At 38.8% G+C, this 12,861-nt stretch overlaps 1 pseudogene; it reads right to left on the reverse strand.

Moving 5' to 3' along the window:
* Positions 1-403: 403 nt before the first annotated feature.
* Positions 404-12,861, reverse strand: part of LOC130607582 (mitogen-activated protein kinase kinase kinase 1-like) — a 52,692-nt pseudogene continuing 40,234 nt past the window's right edge.

Genomic DNA, 12,861 nt, shown 5'->3' on the forward strand with positions numbered 1-12,861 from the left:
TGTCCTGTGGAGCCGAAGCCTTCAGTTCCCCTTTTCTTTGACTCAGCTCTGGGTGCCTGATTTAAAAATGGAGTAAGTTGTGCTATACGTGTGTTCTTAGGGATATGCACTGGGGGGCTCGGAGTCCATACCATTGCCTTAATCTGTCCCATATAGTCTGCATCAGTTACGCCAGGCAGCACAAAGATTCCCTGCATCATTACACTAGGACATCCTCATAACATGGCACTAAGGCCGTGGTGTAAAGGTCCATGCGCATTAAGCGCTACCATGTGGACAGTAGGTGCTATTAATGTGACTCCTTCAGTCGTCACTACATCCATTCAGGCACTTCCACAAGTTTTTGTGGTGAGTTGGTCTAAGCTCCCTGAAGGTTGCTGTTTAATGACTGGGGCCAACTCACCACATTCAGGGGCATTTGTGTCATGGCGCGGCCCTGCCCCGCGCTGCGCTTCCGGTTTCCTGAACCCTGGTCAAGGGGTTTGCCCTCCCGATCATATTTGGACCGACACTGGTTGGCATAATGACGACCCTTTTGACATCGGGGGCACAATCCTGGGACCTGATCTGATTGGCCCTTGGATTTGTCTGCTTTGCCTTTCGGGCCCTGGAAGCTAAGGTGACCTAGTTTGTCGCAAGCATAACATATTTGTGGTTCCTAGGGGTTGCATGGCTGTAGCAAATGCACTGGCTAAAGTTGTCTGTTGCTGTTCCAAAGAGCCTACGCGTTCTGCAGTCTCTACCATCTCTATTAATGATGTAGATTTTGGCAGGGACAGCAAAACCTTTCCACAGTCCACATTCGCGTTCTCAATAGCCAATTTTAGTAACAAAGACTCTTTTGCTTCTGGATGATCGAACTGCCTATCTATGGCTTCTCTCAAGCGATCCATAAATTGCATATAGTGTTCATCCTTCCCCTGTCTTATCATGGTGAAAGAGACTGGTCAACCCAAAACATTTTCCAATAATGTTTGGGTAAATGGTGATTGTAACCCATTTTGCATCACAGCTTTTCGAACCTCCTTTACCAGTTCCTAATTGAAAGACTGATGGATCCCAGGCAGATTGGGCTGAACCACCACTGGAAATGACAAGTGAGGTGTTAATTGCAACTTTTCCCCTTCCTTGATTCCATCTAAATGCACTTTTCTCCACCCTTCTCTTATTTTACTCCCTTCATCTTCCTCTTCTTGCTCCCTGCAGCTTGTAGCCATCATCGTTCTGCCTGAACCCTTTTTGTGTGAGACCGCAGGTCGCATATGTGCCAGCGATGTTATCTAAATGCACTTTTCTCCACTCTTCTCTTATTTTACTCCCTTCATCTTCCTCTTCTTGCTCCCTGCAGCTTGTAGCCATCATCGTTCTGCCTGAACCCTTTTTGTGTGAAACCGCAGGTCGCATATGTGCCAGTGATGTTATCTTTTGTGAATCTTTTTTTTTGAGAGTCTGGTTCAAAGTTAATTCCCCAAAGAATTAAGGTCACTCAGCATACTCTGACCAAGTCCAAACTCCTCTTCTCCTACAGCCCAAGCCCAGCAGTGATCTAACCCTTCCAGGTAACTGCCCCCAGTTTATATACTGGGCATGATGTGCTGTGGTATGGAATACCTCTTTGGCTAGTTTGGGTCAGTTGTCCTGTCTCTGCTTCCTCCAGGCTTCCCCTCCTCCCTGGCAGAGCATGAGCCTCACAAAGTCCTTGGTCAGGGTAAACATGACTTAGCAGCAACTAAAAACATCAGTGTTATCAGCACTGTTCCCAGGCCGAAAGTCAAAACCACAGAACTGCACCAACTACTAAAAAGGAGAAAAATGACTGCTACTGCTGAACCCAGGACACTGGCTTTGGTTGCTCACTGGTTACTGATGAAATGGGAAGTCCCATAGCAAGGTCAGCCAGCATCTCAGAATCGTCCTCTAGACTAGCACGCAGTTTATCATCACTTAAACTTTTCTCCCTTTTCCTTTATATCCGGACAGTATTGTTGGGAGTATTACTTTCTGTAGCTTCTGGAGACTTATCTGGTACAGGTAGTTGCAAAACTTCTTCATGTTGACATTCCCCAGAGTGCATTTTTTCCATGCCTAGCTGGATGGAGCCTGCAATTTCCATTTCATCTGCTATTGCCATCAGATGTCTATGTATCCTTGTGTGATGAATTGAGCTTGTCACACTCATCATTTCTAACAGCTTTAAAAAAACATGGGGCACTCTGGCCACCATTCTTGCTGCACCCAAAAATACTCTCTGTGATAGTTTTCCAACCACTGAGTGGGAATTGTCAGTTGACTGCAAGACAAAATTTAAGAGGCAGATAAGTTTCTTATACCTGAAAGTAAAAAATAAAAAAAAAAAGCATCTTATAAACTGATATGCTTTAGTTAACTAGTGTCGAGAAAGCCATTTCAAGTTAAACTATTTAGCTGTCAGTTCTGCAGTAGAAAGGAGACTTATTGCTGCACTGGTTCTTCAGAATTGTTTCACAGCTCAGAAGTTAAAAAAAAGCAATCATTTACTCTGTAAAGCAGGTGCGCTTTCACATATAAATATGCACTATTTGTTTACAGGAATGAAAACAACCAATTTTTGAAGAAATCACTAGCAACACATTCAACTGCAAAGAATAATAGTCACATAATTTAAGTGAGTACCTGTCTACTACAGTATCAGCCTGTAAAACACCTCCACTGAAAACGTGGGGATAAAATTCAGCAGGAAATTCCAACAGAAGTCTGTCTACTAGACAAAGTCGCCCCAGTAGAGCTTGCCAATTGCTAGACTCATTTTGGGTTACAAGAATACAGTTTAAGACATAATCAATACCATCAATACCAATAGACCCTATAAAAAAAGTTGATAAAGTAAAGATTAGATATGTTCACAATCTAAATTCTAATCTAAATAAAGAACAGAACTACATCATACAGAGGTAAACAATTTGCATTCAAATTAACAGCACCCTCCCAACCCAAACTGCTGAGAGCAACACTGTTCTCTTTGCTATGCTGGCAAATACAGGATAAAATCTGTATTAAATTTAAAACACTTCAGTATATTTGCTTATAATTATAATTCAATTATATATGTAGAGTTATTATTACCAAATTTAAGTATTTCGCTCCCAACTTCCAGCTCTCCTGCTTGGCCTTTACACATCTCCAATAGCGTTGAGACTGAAAGTTGACTCGTTTGACTGAGAAATGAAAAGAAATGCCCCAAGCAACTTTTAGCAAATGCATTCAACAATAACAACAACAAAATCAATCATTACATTTCAATAATCATTAACTTGGAATTGCATTTGGAAAATTATTTCACAACACTTTATTCATATACGGTTCTATAATCTTCTATCTGTAAGCTACCAGTAGAGTTGTGACAATTTTTGCAAGGATATTTCCAGAGGCGTAATGTCTATCACTAATAAATAAAAAAAAAAATAGAAATAAGTTTCCAATTTCTCATATTCATTAAGACTTTCAGGCAATAATCTCCTTATTAAAAGAAATTAATTCAACTACACATTAGGATCTCATCCTTTTGTACAAACAGGCCAAATCCAGGAATCCAGCACCATAAGAAACAGTTCTATTTCACTCATACCTTTAATTTTATATTTTCTATTGTTAAACTATTGCCAGTGCATCTCTAGTTGCAGTTTCAGAAGCAATGCTGCTTAGGAACTAAACTGAAAGAGCAAAAAACCCAAATCAATCTGATGTACTTTTGCATCTAGTTTACAGTACAGCTGAAGAAATGGTTGGTCTGGCAGAGCAGATGGGGTAGTTTGGGAGAGGAAGACAAGGGCTACTCAAGACAGAACTGCCAAATGCATTCACTCAGAATAGCCATCTCCTAACATTATGCTATGAAGTAAAATGCAGCAGTGTTATGTTTACACTTTATGACATACATGTACAACAGCTTTTGTTGAAGTAGGAAACACACATAAAGATACAAAATTTGATAATTGGTAGTTACTGATTGCTTAAAGGGGTCATGAGAATTATACTAAAGCAATATCAACTGAGATGGAAGGGGTTGTTGATGACTGCACCCAACATATCTTCCTTTGTTTTAAGGGGGAAAAAGGCCTTATGCAAGCAAAGCACCATTTAAGATCCTTAAGTGCTGGAAAAAATATAATCAGGTGCCTTCAAACCCTACATCTTTTAAGACAGAAGTCAGTTGGTAGCAATTAGACTTTAACAAAAACATTTATAGATATGATCCACACATTTTATTTCACCACCACCTATAAATGGTCTCCTAGTTCCATGTAAAATAGCAACAAGTGAAGCTTCAAGACATTTCAGTAACAATCCAAAATCCATTTGAAGTTCATGAGACACCATACCTGTTAGCATCTGCACATTTAACTAATATTGTTTCTACAATTGGCTTGAGAAGTTGCTGTAGTTTAGTCCTCTCTGCTAAAGTATGACAAGAAGTATATACCAGCATGGCTCTTAAGTTTTTCTAAGAGAAAGGAAAAAACAATACACATGAAATCAAATTAACTAATTTTTTTTAAGAGTTGTAAATAATTCTATGTAAATTGCATACAAAATATCAGTGAATTTTTCAAAGAACAAAAATCTTACTATATATTCACTATTAGAATTAGTCACATATTCTTTGAGATTAGAAAGAATCTGGTCATACAAGTACTGTTAACACTTTGCACTGCAGCATTTCCTTATATTTGACCAGTGGAGTCATGCCATTTCACTCTTGCTGATGATTTTGTTCAAACCACTTTCAGATGATGGTTAAAAGTCAGTGGTGCTTGACAGCAATTATTAGGATTCCTGACTTCATATATCTCCCCCCTTTCAAAAATGAAGTTGGAAATTACTAGAATACAATGAGTAAACAGCTACTTACTAAAGCAGCAACATATACTTTGTAGACAGGGTCAGCACAGACCTTGGACATTGCAGCAGGATTCTACCACATTTCTTGATACACTGATCTGAAATGACCCACAAACTGCACTCAAAGCTCCAGTACTCATGTTGTTTCCATTGCTACTTGCAGAATCTCCAGTGCTTTCACCATTAGCCAGTAACAGAGCACCACTAACGTCATGGGAAAGAGGTCGAAGTGCCATCTCTTTTATATTCCAGTTTTGAGAAAACAAGCAGCCAGATAGCTAACTCCACTCCAAATACCTGCCAAAAAGAAAAGCAACACTACAGGAATCAAATTGAATAATACTGCAACTTAAGTACTTAAGAGCAGTAAGTAATCAAAAAGAGGAAGAAAATGTTTCTGGTGAAAGATCATCTTAAGAAGCCTGACAGCAAAAATGTGCCAGAAAGTAGTGTCTTTAAAAAGATTCTGTGACATTGTTTATGATGTTTCATTTTCAAGTAATCAGTTCTCCAAAAATTCTGCTAAGAGAAGTGGGGTAATGACTGTATGGATGGTTTCATTCACTCTGAAATGGATGGTTTCATTCACTCTGAATTTTAATTATTCAGTATAGATTTCATTTATAGAATGTTTTGGGTTGAAAGGGACTTTAAATCTCATCCAGTTCCAACCCCCTTCCACAGGCAGGGGTGCCTTCCACTAGACCAGGTTGCTCAAAGCCCCGTCCAGCCTAGCCTTGAACATTTCCAGGAATGGGACCTCCACAACTTCTCTGGGGAACCTGTTCCAGTGTCTCACAACCCTCACAGTAAAAAATTTCTTCCTAATATCGAATCTAAATCTACCCTCTTTCAGTTTAAAGCCATTCCCCCTTGTCCTGTCACTACATGCCCCTGTAAAAAGTCCCTCCCCAGCTTTCTTGTAGGCCCCCTTTAGGTACTGGAAGTTTGTTCTAACATCTCCTTGGAGCCTTCTCCAGGCTGAACAAGTCCAACTCTCTCAAACTGTCTTCATATGAGAAGTATTCCAGCCATCTGATCATCTTTGTAGCCTCCTCTGGACTTGCTCCAACATGTCCAGAAATGGATGTTGTACTCCAGGTGGGGTCTTACCAGAGTGGAGTAGAGGGGGACAATTCCCCCCCTCAACCTGCTGTTCACGTTCCTTTTGATGCAGCCCAGGATACGATTGTTTTCTGGGCTGCAAGTGCACACTGCCAGCTCATGTTGAGATTACTGATATAAATAACCTCTAAACTAAGGTCCGTCTATACCAGACAACAGTTACAGAAGAAATATAGCCAGTACAAATTGCCCCACTCTCAGTATGTGATCCCATATCAGTTGAACCCACCTCTGGACTCTAGAGGCTATTTAGGTTATTTGTCTCCTGCAATCCCACTTGGGTAACAACAAATGCCAACTTTGTATTTACGTGACAGTTGCACAACCAAAAGTAGAATTAAGAAAACTACATTTTATTACATGGACCTTTAATATAAGGCCTGAGATAATGCTCAAAACTGAAAATTCCAGTGAAAACAAGACATTTTCTTCTGATACAAGTTAAATATAATTCTTTCCAATAAGAATCAACCATAAAAGTGATGGGATTCAGACTAAATTTTGTAACTGTTGAGTTGACAAATCTAGAAAAACAGTTAAAAAGATCAGGTTTTACATTTGAAACTTCTTTTACAAAATAAAATTACCTGAATCCATGGCTCAGATAGCCATGCAGAAGTGATCTGCTGGACTCCATAATAAGTAAGGTTAAAATTACTATCTTGGGTTCTTCTCTGTGATACAACTGTAGATTGCTGCTGAATTTCTTGGTGAACCACATGGAGAACAGAAGAATCCACAGGGCTTGGAAAATCATGACTACAGATTAACAACAAATAACATGGATTAACAAATGAAACATTTAGATAAGTAAATACTTCAGCATATTTAGGAACATCAACAAAGGATCCAGAAACAGATAGTTTGTTAGACTCAGTCCTTACCTATGGAAATAATGAGATCTCCATTTAGATCTACAAAGAGGACATATAAGTGGCTCTCTGTTTCTTCTGCATTCTTCTGCCCCTGGAACACAGCAACAAGATAATATGTACTTCAGTTTTATAGTGCATAAAAACAGGATATGAGTTTGATGGTTTGTTGTTTTTTTTACTTCTACTGAAGAATGTCAGTTTCATATAAACACTTCTGAATTGAACCATTTGCAGAAGCCTGATAAATATGTGCATTTAAATATTTTTGCATGCAGAAATACTTCAGTTTATCACTGCAATTTAAATTTATAAATTGAAACGAAGTTCTTTTTGTGCTTCAAGCATGCACAATACTTTTTCAAAGGTATCAAAGCATGGGATATTGATTTTTATTTGTTAAAGCAAACTATTTAAATACTTTAATGCAGTATATTAAAAAAATATTCCATAATTCACTATACAATCCTAGTAGATAACTTCCATGCATTCTAATGACAAGTCAAAGGGGTAAAATGTCTGTTCCTAACTTCCTCTAATTGTACATGATCTTCATACTCAGTAAGAGGCTCAAACCTCTAGACCTGCAGTTAACTTCTTTCTCAAAGCATTCACAAATCAAGTTGTCATTTAATAACAGATAAATAAGGCATATCAATAGTACCTGAACAATACCAAACTCTCAAAGGAGTCATCACTTAAGAGCAGGTTTCTGTTTAGCTTTTTAAACAAAACAAAACAAAAAAAACCCTACAACACACAGAGTAAATTATAATACTTTTGCATATTTAGAGTCACCAGAATTTAATGAGACAAAGATGACAACATGCATATTGACATGCAGTGGTGGTGTAATTTGTTCCTGCAGCCATCTTCACACACAGTTAGGCTCTATTCATCCAGCATGCCTAACAAACAAATGGGGCACATCTGTCCTTCATCCTTCATACTATAAAAATAAATACTTGTGATTGCAAAAATGGCATATCAAAATTCAGAACAGGATTTAACAGTCAAAAAGATTTACATCCAAGTTTGGAACAGTCACTTCCAAATAACAATATGCTATTCATGAATCATTCACCTAAACCTTGGTCTGAATAAGTGAGCAATCAAATTTTTAGAAGCACTGAGTACAAACAACACTGTTGAAATGAAAGGGAACATCACAAAATGCATGACATCTTTTCAGACTAGGTCTGAAAACAATTAGAGGTTGAAAGGCCCAGCCTTGGGCACTTGGCATGACTGTGACTAATGCATGCTTGACTCTTGATTGTTTGCAAATACAGAGACCTACTGTGGCTTGAAATTAAAGCAGCTTTGAACAAAAAGAATGTAGGTGATTCCAAACCTTCAAAACAAAATAAACCCCTACAGAATAAAGCTTTTAATTCTTTTAGAAAAATACTAACCAGTTTTCTGAACTAGATGTAGAAGTACTAGATGATGACAATGTATGAGAATTTGACATGCGTGAGACAAACTTCTGGATGGTGCTGTGAGATAGAGCTTTGATCCTCGAGCTATGACTACTGTGATATTTCTGGAACAAGCTCTCAACCTAACATCAGAAAAAGATAGCAACAGTCATTTTTATGCTATGAATAGCTTGTATTTAAAAGCTATTATTACTGAAGTTTAACTACTTCTGAGAAAAATCTATTCATATTCACAATAATGAAGTAGTAGTAACTTCAGTAATCTTAATAATAGAGCACAAGAAATTTTACAACAAAAAACTATTTATTTGCTTATTAAAAATAGTAGCTTTAAGTATGAACACAGTTACTTCTGAAGATTCTTGTTCTGTTTACCTTTCAGATAATGAGACATACAAATTTGAGTAAAAAATCCAAGATGTGAATCACTCACTAAGCTACAGCTCTCTGCTATTTCTTTTAGTTATACCTTTTATTTGCAGGGTATTTTGTTTTCTACTTGCAGAGCCCTTGTACCCAAATTAAAGATATAATTAAAAACATACATTCCTGTTGCTTTGAAATACAGCAGATCTCAATATTTTTAAGATAATACCCTAAAGACTTTCACTTGGAGTGTATTTTAGATCTGCTATTAGTTCTATTAGAAATTGATTTCCTCAAAGTTTTTCAACATCTTTCTCCAGAGCGTTCGGTCTGAGGGCTCAAGCTGAAAGACCCGTAACATAACAAACAGAAGATGAATACAAAACATCCCACGGCCACAGCTGCAAAGAAAAGAATATGCTAGGGCTCTACTGAATTGATAATTACATAGATCATGAAGTGCATCACAGAGACATATACTGGACATTCCCCCTGGCTTAAAAAAAAACCACAACAAAACAGTAGTTCATATATATGACATAAGTATCTTTTTGCATGGCCTTACAGAAAATGCAAATCCCCAAAACATTACTCAGGAATATGTATGGTAAAGCAGACAATTATAACACCAGTTTTCTCTTGACACCCGCCCCCTCTTTTTTATGTTTTAAAATCAGCTGAAGCTATTGCTGTACTTCATACTAGAAGAAAATTATGCATATAATCATCATATACCCATAACATGACAACAATCTAACTTAAATGAGATGCTTCTGTTTACTCAAAACCCTAAATGTCCTCCAATGCATCACTACACAAGTCTCTGAAAAGAACCTCACCATGGGCATCAATGAAATTAGCACGCCATTAAAGGAATTATGTCATATTCTCGTCTAATAACCCATGAATAGAATAAATATAGTGTTTCACATTGAGAAACTAAGAAAACTAAGTGGGCAAATAATAGCCAAAAAGTACTTAAGACATATAATTAGGAGCCACTTCTAGGAATGAGAAATCTACAGAGCATTAGTAATTCCTTCCCCTGAGTAATTTATTTATTTATTTTAAAGATAAATGCTAGAAAAAAACTAATAAGTGCTACATTTTAAAAAAAAAACAGAAGCTGGTCATTATATTGCCTAAGCACAGATTACATCTTTTATAGAACTGCTATCAAGGGTTGGTGACAAACTTGATCTAATTTGGGTTTGTACAGTTTTCCAAGATTAAAATAAATTAATAAAAGCTACAGACAACACAAAAACGTTCTCTACCTGAGGCCCAATAAACACTCTGTATTTATTATCAGGGCTGTCTCCTCCAATTAAGAAAGAGTTAGGTTCTATCTGCTGAAGCAGGTATAGCCTGGCTCACATAACTTTGTTGACACGATGATTTGTTTTCTCAGGGCTGTATGGAGAAGAGCCATCTGGAGATGGGGCTCTTTGAGGTGGTGCTATTTGTCCACTCTGAAACTGTTGACACGGGAGTCACGAACAACGCAGAGACGATCAATGTGATCAAGTGATTTCCAAATTTATTACAAAGCCTTAACTCCTTATATACTATTTCTTACATGCACTTACAGTGATTTGGCATATTATGATTGGATACATGTCTTGAAGACCCTTAGCGACTAACATATAATTGGCTAAGCACAGGTGTGAGAACTTGACCTCGAAAGCTTGCCAACAGTCCACAGTTCTCATTACCTCAGTGAATTCCAGCTTCTTCTTATCTTGCTTTCTGAAGCTTCTTCGGGCCTCTCATGGCCTTGCTGTATCTTTCAGGATTATTCAGAATTTATGTACCAATTATCCATTCTCCTGTGAGAACACTGCCTCCACATGAAACTACATAAGCAGTGCCATCATGAGCATTTCCAGAACAACAGTAATTTTTAACTATGTATTTTTTTCCCAAAATGACAAAGAATAAGAGAGTCCCCAAAGCCTGAAGAAAATATAACCTGCTGTCCTGGTTTTGGCTGGGTTAGAGTTAATTTTCTTCCTAGTAGCTGGTACAGTGCTGTGTTGTGGCTTTAGTCTTGAGAATAATGTTGATAACACACCAATATTTTAGTTGTTGCTAAGTAGCGCTTACCCTGATCAAGGACTTTTCAGTCTCTCATGCTCTCCCAAGGAGGAGGGGCACAAGAAACCAGGAGGGAGCACAGACAGGACACCTGCCCCGAAGTAGTCAAAAGGACAGAATGTCATCCTCAGTATATAAATCGCAGGGAGTTAGCAGGAAGGGGCCGATCACTGTTCAGGGACAGGCAGGGTATCTGTCAGTGTATGGTGAGCAATTGCATTGTGCATCACCTGTTTTTTCTTTTTTATTTGTTTTTTGTTGTGTGCTGTTGGGTTTTTTTTGTTGTGATTTTGTTGTGGTTTTATTTTTTTTTTTTATCTCTGACTTGTTCTCTTTTTGTTATTTCCTTTACCATCATATTATTATTATTATATTGTGCTTTATTTCAATTATTAAATGTTCCATCCCTGGTAGTGTTCAAGGCCATGTTGGACAGTGCCTTGAGCAACCTGGTCTAGTAGGATGTGTTGGAGGTTGGAACTAGACAATTTTAAGGGCCTTTCCAACACTAACCATTCTATGATGTTTCTAACTGTTCTTATCTCAATGCATGGGATGTACCTCTTTTACAATTCTCCTCCCCATCCTGATGTGGGAGGATGTCCTGGATTCAGCTGTAACAGTTATTTTTCTCCTTTTCAGTAGCTGGTGCAGTGCTGTGTTTTCAACTTTAATCTGAGAACAATGCTGATAACACACCAATGTTTTTAGTTGTCGCTAAGTAATGCTCACTCCGATCAAGAACTTGTCAGTCTCTCATGCTCTGCCAGTGAGGAGGCCCAAAGAAGCTGGGACGAGGCAGAGACAGGACACCTGACCCATAGTAGCCAAAGGTGTATTCATTCCATACCACAGTACGGAAGGCCCAGATCACTGCTCAGGTCGGGCTGGGTATAGGTCGGCAAGTAGTGAGCAACTGTATTGTGTATCACTTGTGTTTATTGTTTTCCTTTTCCTCTTTTAGTTTTATATTCTCTCCCCTTGTTTTTTCCCTTATCATTATTATTATTGGTGGTAGTAGCAGTGGTTTTGTATGGTACCTTGTTATTGGACTGTTCTTATCTCAACCCATGGGATTTACATTCTTTCAATTCACCTCCCCATCCCTCCGGGAGCAGGGGGGGGAAGAAGATGGGGAGTGAGCGAGCTGCTTAGTGGTTCTGAGTTACCAGCTGGGATAAGCCACAACAGAGGGGGAATGAGTGAGCAGCTGCCTGGCACTTAGTTGCCAGCTGGGGCTAAACCATGACAGTCCTTTTAGACATCCAACATGGGGCACAAAGGGTTGAGATAACAACAGATCTGACCGGATCATGTTAAAACAAATGTGTCTTAATAAGAATTCATTGTATTGGTTTAATATTCCATGGTCAGAATGTTGTTCTCGAAGTTGCATTTTGGAACACCTTACTTGCAGCATGATGTGGAAAACTGTCCAGTGTGAAAACTGTTCAAGATGTTACAGCAACAATAACAGGATAAATCCTACTCCCCACCTATACGGACCCATGTCTCAGGTATTAACAGGAAGCATCCTCTCACTCAAGAGGGTGGATATAGGAGGTACACACCACAGGGTACCCTGTGGTTTTACCTGCAGGACCACGAAGGGGACATGAGGAACTGGGATGGAAAGCCTACCTCAAATCTGGAGGAACAGGTACATGAACTGCATGGGAAACCACCCACAAATGGGGGTTCTTCCAGCAGACTTGTTACTCCAGTTTCTATTTCCCAACCAGAATGGAAGGGCTGATATTACTCCTGATCCTATGGAAAGACATTCTAACCCATTTCTACAAGAAGGACATGGAGAATCCTATGACCAGTACTAGAGGGTCCCTACTTCCATCCAGGTGGTGGAGAGGGACATCTGGGTTTACTGGACTGTGTGGATCAGATGGCCTGGCACGTCAGACCAGTAGGTGTATACGGCTCTAGTAGACACCAGTGCACAGTGTATCCTAATGCCATCAAGCTATAAAGGGGCAGAACCCATTTGTATTTCTAGAGTGATGGGAATCCCAACAGCTGTACTGGAGGCTGAAATCAGCCTGACTGGGAAGGAGTGGATAAAGCAC

This window comes from Pezoporus wallicus, unplaced genomic scaffold (assembly GCF_028554395.1).
Source record: "Pezoporus wallicus isolate ANWC-B61680 ecotype Strahan unplaced genomic scaffold, APGP_CSIRO_Pwel_v1 contig_4452, whole genome shotgun sequence".
NCBI classification, from domain to species: domain Eukaryota; kingdom Metazoa; phylum Chordata; class Aves; order Psittaciformes; family Psittacidae; genus Pezoporus; species Pezoporus wallicus.